Below are 7857 nucleotides of genomic sequence, written 5' to 3' on the forward strand. Positions count from 1 at the left end.
GCAGTGAGGGCCCCTTCTTTCTCTCCTTCTCGGCTGGCTGCATGTGTGCAGCCTGTCTCTGTGTACAACCCAGCCTAGTTGTGTTGTTGATTGTACGTTTGTGTTGTAATTTGGCTGGTGAGCCGCCTTACGTATTGACGGATTAAAACCTCACTTAAACTCCTTCAGCCTTCCGTTTCCGCTCCTTTTTCTCCCGTCCGGCTATCTGGTGTGTCGCTACTTCCCTTGGTACCCCTAGCTCTACAAGGGAATGTAACATACATGAACAAAGTAGGCACACGCTGAAATATAGGTTTTATTAATGAACCACTAAAGAGAGGTTCAGACACATACATGTACCAAAACATGTCAAGTTTCTACAAGGCTGAGAACACATATGCAGCCTGTACTTTTTTAATAAAAACTGATTTTTAACAGAGTTTATGTATTTGTGATCATACTGTGTGACTTTCTTGTATGTTCTTACACAATAGGTGTACTGTTCTCTCTATGTGTTGTAGTGTCTCAGTGTGAACATAGATTAAACAGCCAGCCAAACTCTTTTGAGAGCCAGGGAATGAGCAGCCATGCTCCTTTATTGACTTATTTGCAGTCCACTTACATTCAAACAGAGTGAAACTATAAAAAAGAAGTTACACTTAATGATCTCATACATACGGTGGCTGGGAAGTACAATGGACAATTACAAAGTGTGAAACACTTTAACAAAGCTTGAGACAAATTTACATTTTATAAAACAAAATTACATTAGCAAAAACACTTTTACCAAGGAAAACTATTTTAACATTAACGAAAACAAATTAACAAAATGCGAAACACTTTAACATTTCCCGAAACACTTTAACATTTCCCGAAACACATTAACATTTGACGAAACACTTTTACAAACCAGAATCAAAGCGGAAAGGGAATGTCCATACCGGAAGTGACGTGACGGCTCAAATTTAATTTGTTTTGGCGGAAAGACCATAGGTACGAGTGTGTTTACGTTCGGTAAACATGTTTTGTCCGTTTTGTAGAAACAACCTGGGACAAGTGACACCGTTTTGCTCATCTTGTGGACAATCTCTGGAGTGTTTAAAGGACACGGACCAGACAGAAGGACCAGATATCTTGCATCATTGCGGGAAATATTTGAATGAAGGTCACTCGTATGCTGTAATCGTGGACATATTGTCTACCTTTCAAGGTGTAAAAATCAGTTTGCGGACTCTTAAAAGCAAACTGAATCAAGCCGGGTTTTACCGCAGAAAGGGTTATTCCTCTCAAATCGCTGTAATTAACGCCATCAGGTTGGAACTTCGTGGACCTGGACAATTGTTTGGATACCGAACAATGTGGCAGGTACTAAAACAAAAGTACAGTCTTCGAGTGAAGAGAGATGATGTTATGAATTTGCTCCGGGAGCTTAACCCTCGAGGCTGCGAGAGGAGATCTCGCAGAAGGTTTATAAGGAGAACCTACCACTCAATGGGACCGAACTATATGTGGCATGCTGACGGTTATGACAAACTTAAGCCATTCGGTGTGGCCCTTTCAGGATGCATAGATGGATTTTCACCTAAAGTAGTATGGCTTGAATGTGGTCCAACAAACAATAACCCAAGAGTTATCGCTCAATATTTCCTCAAATGTGTGCGAAACCTCGGTGTCATCCCCATGAGGCTGCGGACTGATTGTGGCACGGAGAACGGAATTATGGCTGCAATTCAGTGCACCCTACGTCACCATCACCATGACTACTACTCTGGAGCGTCCAGCCACATGTATGGCACATCCATGACTAATCAGCGTATTGAGTCCTGGTGGTCCATATTAAGAAAGGGAAGGTAAGTGTCTATCATGATTATCTATTACTTGCCAACACTGTCAGACAAACAACATTTGCTTAGCTAAAGTGTATCAGTTTTTATTATAATAGATATAATATATAGCCTGTAGTCTATGACCCAGACTATACAAGGCCTTTCTTTAGAACTTATTTTTGGTCGAAATAAAGTTAGAAACTGTGAACATCTAAGTGTGGGTTTTGGATTGAACAGCGGCCCCTGAGGGGACCTAGGCACTATAGGTTGTGAAGCAAATAAATGATTAAATAGACACTCAATGATTTGTTGTTGTATCTCAAGGGGGGGCTCGGTGCATGAGGTGTCTTTGTATGCAGATGACCTTTTGCTATATATTTCAAACCCAACAACCTCTCTGCCAGCAGCATTATCTCTGCTAGAGCAGTTCGGTTCCATATCTGGTTACAAGCTAAATTTAAACAAAAGTACTCTGTTTCCAATCAATAGTGAAGCCCTCCATTTGGACTACAAAGACTCGCCATTTAAACTTGAACGTGAGCAGTTTATTTACCTTGGAGTGACAGTTACACGGAAATTTAAAGATTTGTTTAAAGAAAACTTCATGACCTTATTCGGCCAGGTGAAAACGTTGCTACAGCAGTGGTCTCCTCTCACAATGTCCCTTGCCGGACGTATAAACTCCATCAAAATGACTATACTCCCGAAATTCACTTATCTATTCCAAATGGTGCCAGTGTTCATCCCCAAATCCTTCTTTGTTTCCTTAGATTCCGTTTTCTCCTCATATATATGGCAAAACAAGAAACCGCGAGTTAATAAACTACTACTGCAACGACTCAAGAGCGATGGGGGCATGGGCCTCCCCAACACTCGCCACTATTACTGGGCTGCTAATATTCGCTGCCTCACCTTCTGGCGCCACTTCTACCTTCAACTCAACAGGCCAGCGTGGACATCCTTGGAACTGGAGTCATGTGGTGATGTCTCACTTCCAGCACTCCTTGGGTCACCACTCAGTCAATTTTCGTCTAAGTCGATAGCTAATCCAGTTGTTCGGCATACCCTGAAAGTGTGGGTCCAGTTTAGGAGGTCTTTTGGTCACAAAGATTTCTCACTTCTGAGCCCTGTGGCTTCCAACCATCTTTTCGTTCCATCGAGACATGACTCCACCTTTCAGGACTGGCACAGGAAGGGTATCAGGCAATTTAAGGATATGTTTACAAATGGTAATTTCATGTCTTTCGACCAACTTTCAGAGAAATACAATCTACCTAAGACACATTTCTTTCGATATCTACAGGCTAGGCACTATGTGCGTTCTGTCTTGCCGTGTTTTCCTAAGGAACCGGATAGTAACCCTGTTGATATGTTCCTCTCCTTTAACCCAATGTCTCAAAAGGCTATGTCAAACTTATACAGAAACATCTCCATGTTGATTCAGGCACCCTTGGTCAGTATTAAGCTGGCTTGGGAACATGACCTGGGGCAGTCCCTGGAGGATGACCTATGGGACACGATCCTCACATCAATTCATAAATCTTCACTCTGTGCAAGACACTGCCTTATACAGTTTAAGATAGTACACAGGGCGCATTTTTCAAAGGCTAAATTGTCCAGCTTCTTCCCAGATGTGAACCCTACTTGCGATAAATGTAAAAACAATGTTGCTACTCTCTTTCATATGTACTGGCTATGCCCCCGCCTACAGGAATTCTGGGTAGACGTTTTCCTTACCTTGTCCAACATCCTAAATCAAAAACTAGACCCGGACCCCCTGATGGCTATGTTTGGTACAACCACTGTAGGTGTGCTGCACTTGACACCCTCGGAACGCCGCATGATTGCCTTTTCCTTGCTTCTGGCCAGACGTGCAATTCTACTTAAATGGAAGGACGCTGCCCCGCCCACATGCAATCAATGGCTTCGGGACATAATGTCCTGCCTTAACTTAGAGAAGCTGCGCTTCTCAATCAGAGGCTCTGATGAGAAATTCTATAAGACCTGGGGTCCCTTCTTGGCTTACTTTAATAAGACCAAAGTAGCTTGATGTGGTTACTTGGCCCTTGACATGAAAACAGTGTGACTCCATTTTAATATATAACAACATATAGTAATTATATTCTCTACTCTGGACAATGTGCTATATAATTAGTTTGATCATCCACTGGAACGGGGAGGGATGGGGAGGGATGGGGAGGGATGGGCCATCTCCGGCATAATTATTTGTTCACAATTCTTTGCTGATGGTGTATTTTTGTTTTTGTTTTACTATAAAATGTCTTCACGTTTTCTATGTAATGCTACATGTTTGCACAACTCACTGTATTGTAACACTATTTTGGCCAATTTGTGGCATTTCTGTCTTGAACAAGAAATTAATAAAAATATTTTGAAAAGAAAAACTGAAGGGCTGAAAGACCCTCCTTGAATCTGAAGAGTGAGCAAAAAAAAAATGCATCACAAAGTTACATTTAAATAACCAATTCCTAAAACAAGGGGGGGGGGGGGGGGGGGTGGCATGAGCACTTAAAGATTGGCACCAAGACAGGCAGGGAAAGGAGAGACGGACATCCCATATCAGTTATACTACACAGGCACACATTTTGACACTGACTAATTTCTAACAGATAAACATAGAATAAACCAAAGAGGGGGACCATGAGGCATTTTAAACAAAAAATTCTTACATACATTTAAAAAAAATCACATGAATACAAATATGATCTTACCTGTCAATTACAGATGAGTTTCGGCCAATAATGTACCACTAGAGGTAGTCTGACACAATTCCTTTCTTTCCTTCAACAGAAGCCACATGTCTCAGACAACCTGCTGTCTGTAACATTGTGCTGTGTCTCATGGTCATTTCTCGCAAGGCATCCACTGAGGCAGCATTCTCAATCTGAAGATCATAAAATGGACAAACAATCCAGTCAATAACTGCATGTACTGTATATTCTTGCCATTTTTGTTCCATTACAAGTTTTATATATTACTATTACTACTATCCTTGTGCAATATATACCTGGCTGCTAAATCCTCTACTACAGGATGTGTTTTTTGTAAATTGTGTTTGTGTTTCTTTAATAGTTTTTAATCATTCTTCTTAGGTAACATTAAGCTGTCTTTGGCTCTTTTCTGCTCCAGCAATGTAAATGTTCCCTCTGTGGGACTAAAAAGGGTATTCTGATTCTGATCACAAAACAAAAAATGAAGCCAATTCGGTGTATGTGATAAAGGTAAAGTAAAGATGTCTCAAAACACTGCAGGAACTACATAATAATCCACCCTACCACACTGTTGCTGTATGCAATTCTCACATCTTGTAAAGCTTTCCCTACTTCTTCATCAGTTATTAAATCAACTGTTGCTTTGAATGAAGGCTGGCCTGCAAGATAATGTACAAGATCTTCTGACAGGAAATGTGGCCCTGGACCTCCATGCACAACTGACACCGCAATCATCTTTCCTGCCAAGTAGTATTCATCCTCCCTAACAGCTGTGATTAAAATGTATTCATATTGCAAAATTGAAACATTATTTATTATATACTTTAATGTACTGTAATGACACTCAAAGTTTTGGAAAATTGTTCAAGCAACAAATCATGTCATGTGATATATATGGTTAATGATCATTAACAATTGTATTAGTACACTTCTAACCGTATGCATACCATTTGCATTGTAGACCAAGAAGCGGCGTCCGTCTGGTCCATCAAAAATGGGCCGGTCTTTCAGGTTCTTCATCAGTAGAGATAACAACTCTCTCCTGGGACCACCTGAGTCAATTCCTTCTTCGAAAACACCAGCATCATCAGTGAATTTTACCAGCATGTCACAGTTTTCTGAATACGATGTACGCTTGAAACCTCTGACTGCTCCATCCCAAACATTAGCCCTTGAAATGTTGAACCGGCTGACTCTTCCATGATCAATAGGCTGTGACAGGTTAGCAATAATGGCAGGTAATGTAACGTTCATCTCCTCACTGTAAAGGACGAAAAGTGACCTTATTAGTGGATATTCCAGAGGGTGCAAAAACAGTTTAAAAAAATTATTTTTGTACCAGAAATATTGTACAGAGAAATATTTTTTAATGCCACTGTAATAGCTGTCCGTTTACATTTCAGTGTCTAATAAACTCGTCATGTTGACTGCAACCAGCTCCTCGTCCTCTTCTTCAACACATGGTGCATACAGGTCTGTGTATGTACTGTTAGGAAATGATAATTCCCATGTTAAAACATCTTACAAACAAAAATGTTTTTCTCGTGTAAGTGAGTCACTAACATTTGTACTTACCTGTAGCAAGTAGTCTTGTCTGTATTTGTTTTGGGTGGACAGTATCAGATATTACTATCTGAAATACAAATACAAATACAAATGTCTGTAACAAAACCACACTGAACGTTAGAAACATCAGGCTTCCACAATCTGCCTCAATACCTGTCCAGGCTGAGTTGTGGATGAATGTCCAAGTGCCTTCCTGAAACATGATAAAATTGATAAAATTATTAACTTCATTATACAGGGTATAGTTAAGTTTTAAGTAACATTTAGAGGTAGGGGGAACCATAAGATTTATAAATAACAGATTATTTTTGTTTGAAATTAGATGACATGTATAGTATTTTTGTATCCATGTTCACCAGAGAAAATGCTGTGGCCTATTCTTATCATCCACTTAAAGATAAATTACTTATTTTGTAAAAATAAGTACAAACTTACCCTTCATTTTCAGGTTTGTCGTTTTGGAGTACTTTTGTTTCGTGGTTCAAATTCAAATACCTGAGAGTAAAAGTGTACAATTATCAACAGCTTCCATTATTATTCCCTTACCACATATGTCTATCAACAGTGAAACGTTGTCAGTGTTTCTGATAGTAATTGTAACTGCCAAGTTGGTTCTTCTAAAATATTGACCAGAATATAGATTTCCTGCTTAAAATCAAATGTATATCAAAAAAATAAATGAACATTAAAATAAAATCATTTACGCACCACAGTGTCAGCCTGATTGAATTCAGCTGTGCTCCTAGATGTGATGACAATATCCGAATCAGAGTCTGAGGTATCATCCCCTGTAATAAAAGCAAAACGTTCAACACATTATTATGTATGCTGCAGTAGAGGATGTTAACATGTAAAAATATTGAATAATAACATCCACAAACCTCCTCTAAAATGTTTCTCAAGGCAAATGAAAAGGGTGATCCTGGCATATGCCTTTCCTAAGTCCTTTTTATATTCTGCCAATGTGAATGGCTTTTCTGAACCAGGCACATTGACAACCTCTGAGCAGTCTGGATACAAAAGGACGTACGGTCCTTCATCCATGTCCTTGTTAAAGGCTTTCATTTTCTGGACAGCTCGTTCCAGTATAGCAGGTGCTGCTACCTCCGGGTCTGTAAACAACGGGAGTGTTTTCCCTCTCCGAGGCTTTAAATCAACTCCTTGTGGCGACATCATTCCTATGTTTATCTAGTAAAATAGCAGAGAGATATAAGTAATGACACACACAGAGACACTGAGATTTGTATGAAACGGATAATGCAGCTTACCTGGACTCGTCTCTTTTCTTGTTTAAGTCTTCCTTTCCCACAGTTAAAAGACTGTTTCTCTTTTGACTTTGAGTTTCTGTACACCATGAAAAGTTTATAGGATGGGCCTGGTTGTTCTGCTGGTATGAATAGTTCCAATAGTGGATATAGTGGCTTGTGCACGCTCAGCGTTTTCATTGTAGTGCATGGCTGCCAGGTACAGTCTTTCATTTCAGCCATGATAAAAAAAAATGTAAATAATAGCAAAGGATGTACAAATTGTCACTAATTAGTAAGTATGTGAGGTGCTGGCCTGTAAAGAAGAACACATAGTTAGAACAAAATCATCTCAACTTAGTATTCAGGATGAGAAAATACTATTTGGATAAATATAGTCTGAAATCCCAAAAGATGGGGCTAAAACTCTCTATTTAGCAAAACTCTATTTAGCAAAGCTCTCTATTTAGCAAAGCTCTTTGCTTAGCCTTTTCCAATCTGAGTTAGTTT

At 39.7% G+C, this 7857-nt stretch overlaps 1 long non-coding RNA gene across 1 annotated transcript; it reads right to left on the reverse strand.

Annotated features, from left to right (window-relative positions):
• Positions 1 to 6562: 6562 nt before the first annotated feature.
• LOC117449080 (uncharacterized) lies at positions 6563 to 7242 on the reverse strand. The gene is made up of 3 exons (XR_004552443.2): positions 6985 to 7242; positions 6812 to 6891; positions 6563 to 6598 (listed from the first exon to the last, which is right to left on the reverse strand). It is a non-coding gene; the product is annotated as an uncharacterized lncRNA (long non-coding RNA).
• Positions 7243 to 7857: the final 615 nt, after the last annotated feature.

The sequence above is a fragment of the Pseudochaenichthys georgianus genome, chromosome 7 (assembly GCF_902827115.2).
Source record: "Pseudochaenichthys georgianus chromosome 7, fPseGeo1.2, whole genome shotgun sequence".
Taxonomy (NCBI): Eukaryota; Metazoa; Chordata; class Actinopteri; order Perciformes; family Channichthyidae; genus Pseudochaenichthys; species Pseudochaenichthys georgianus.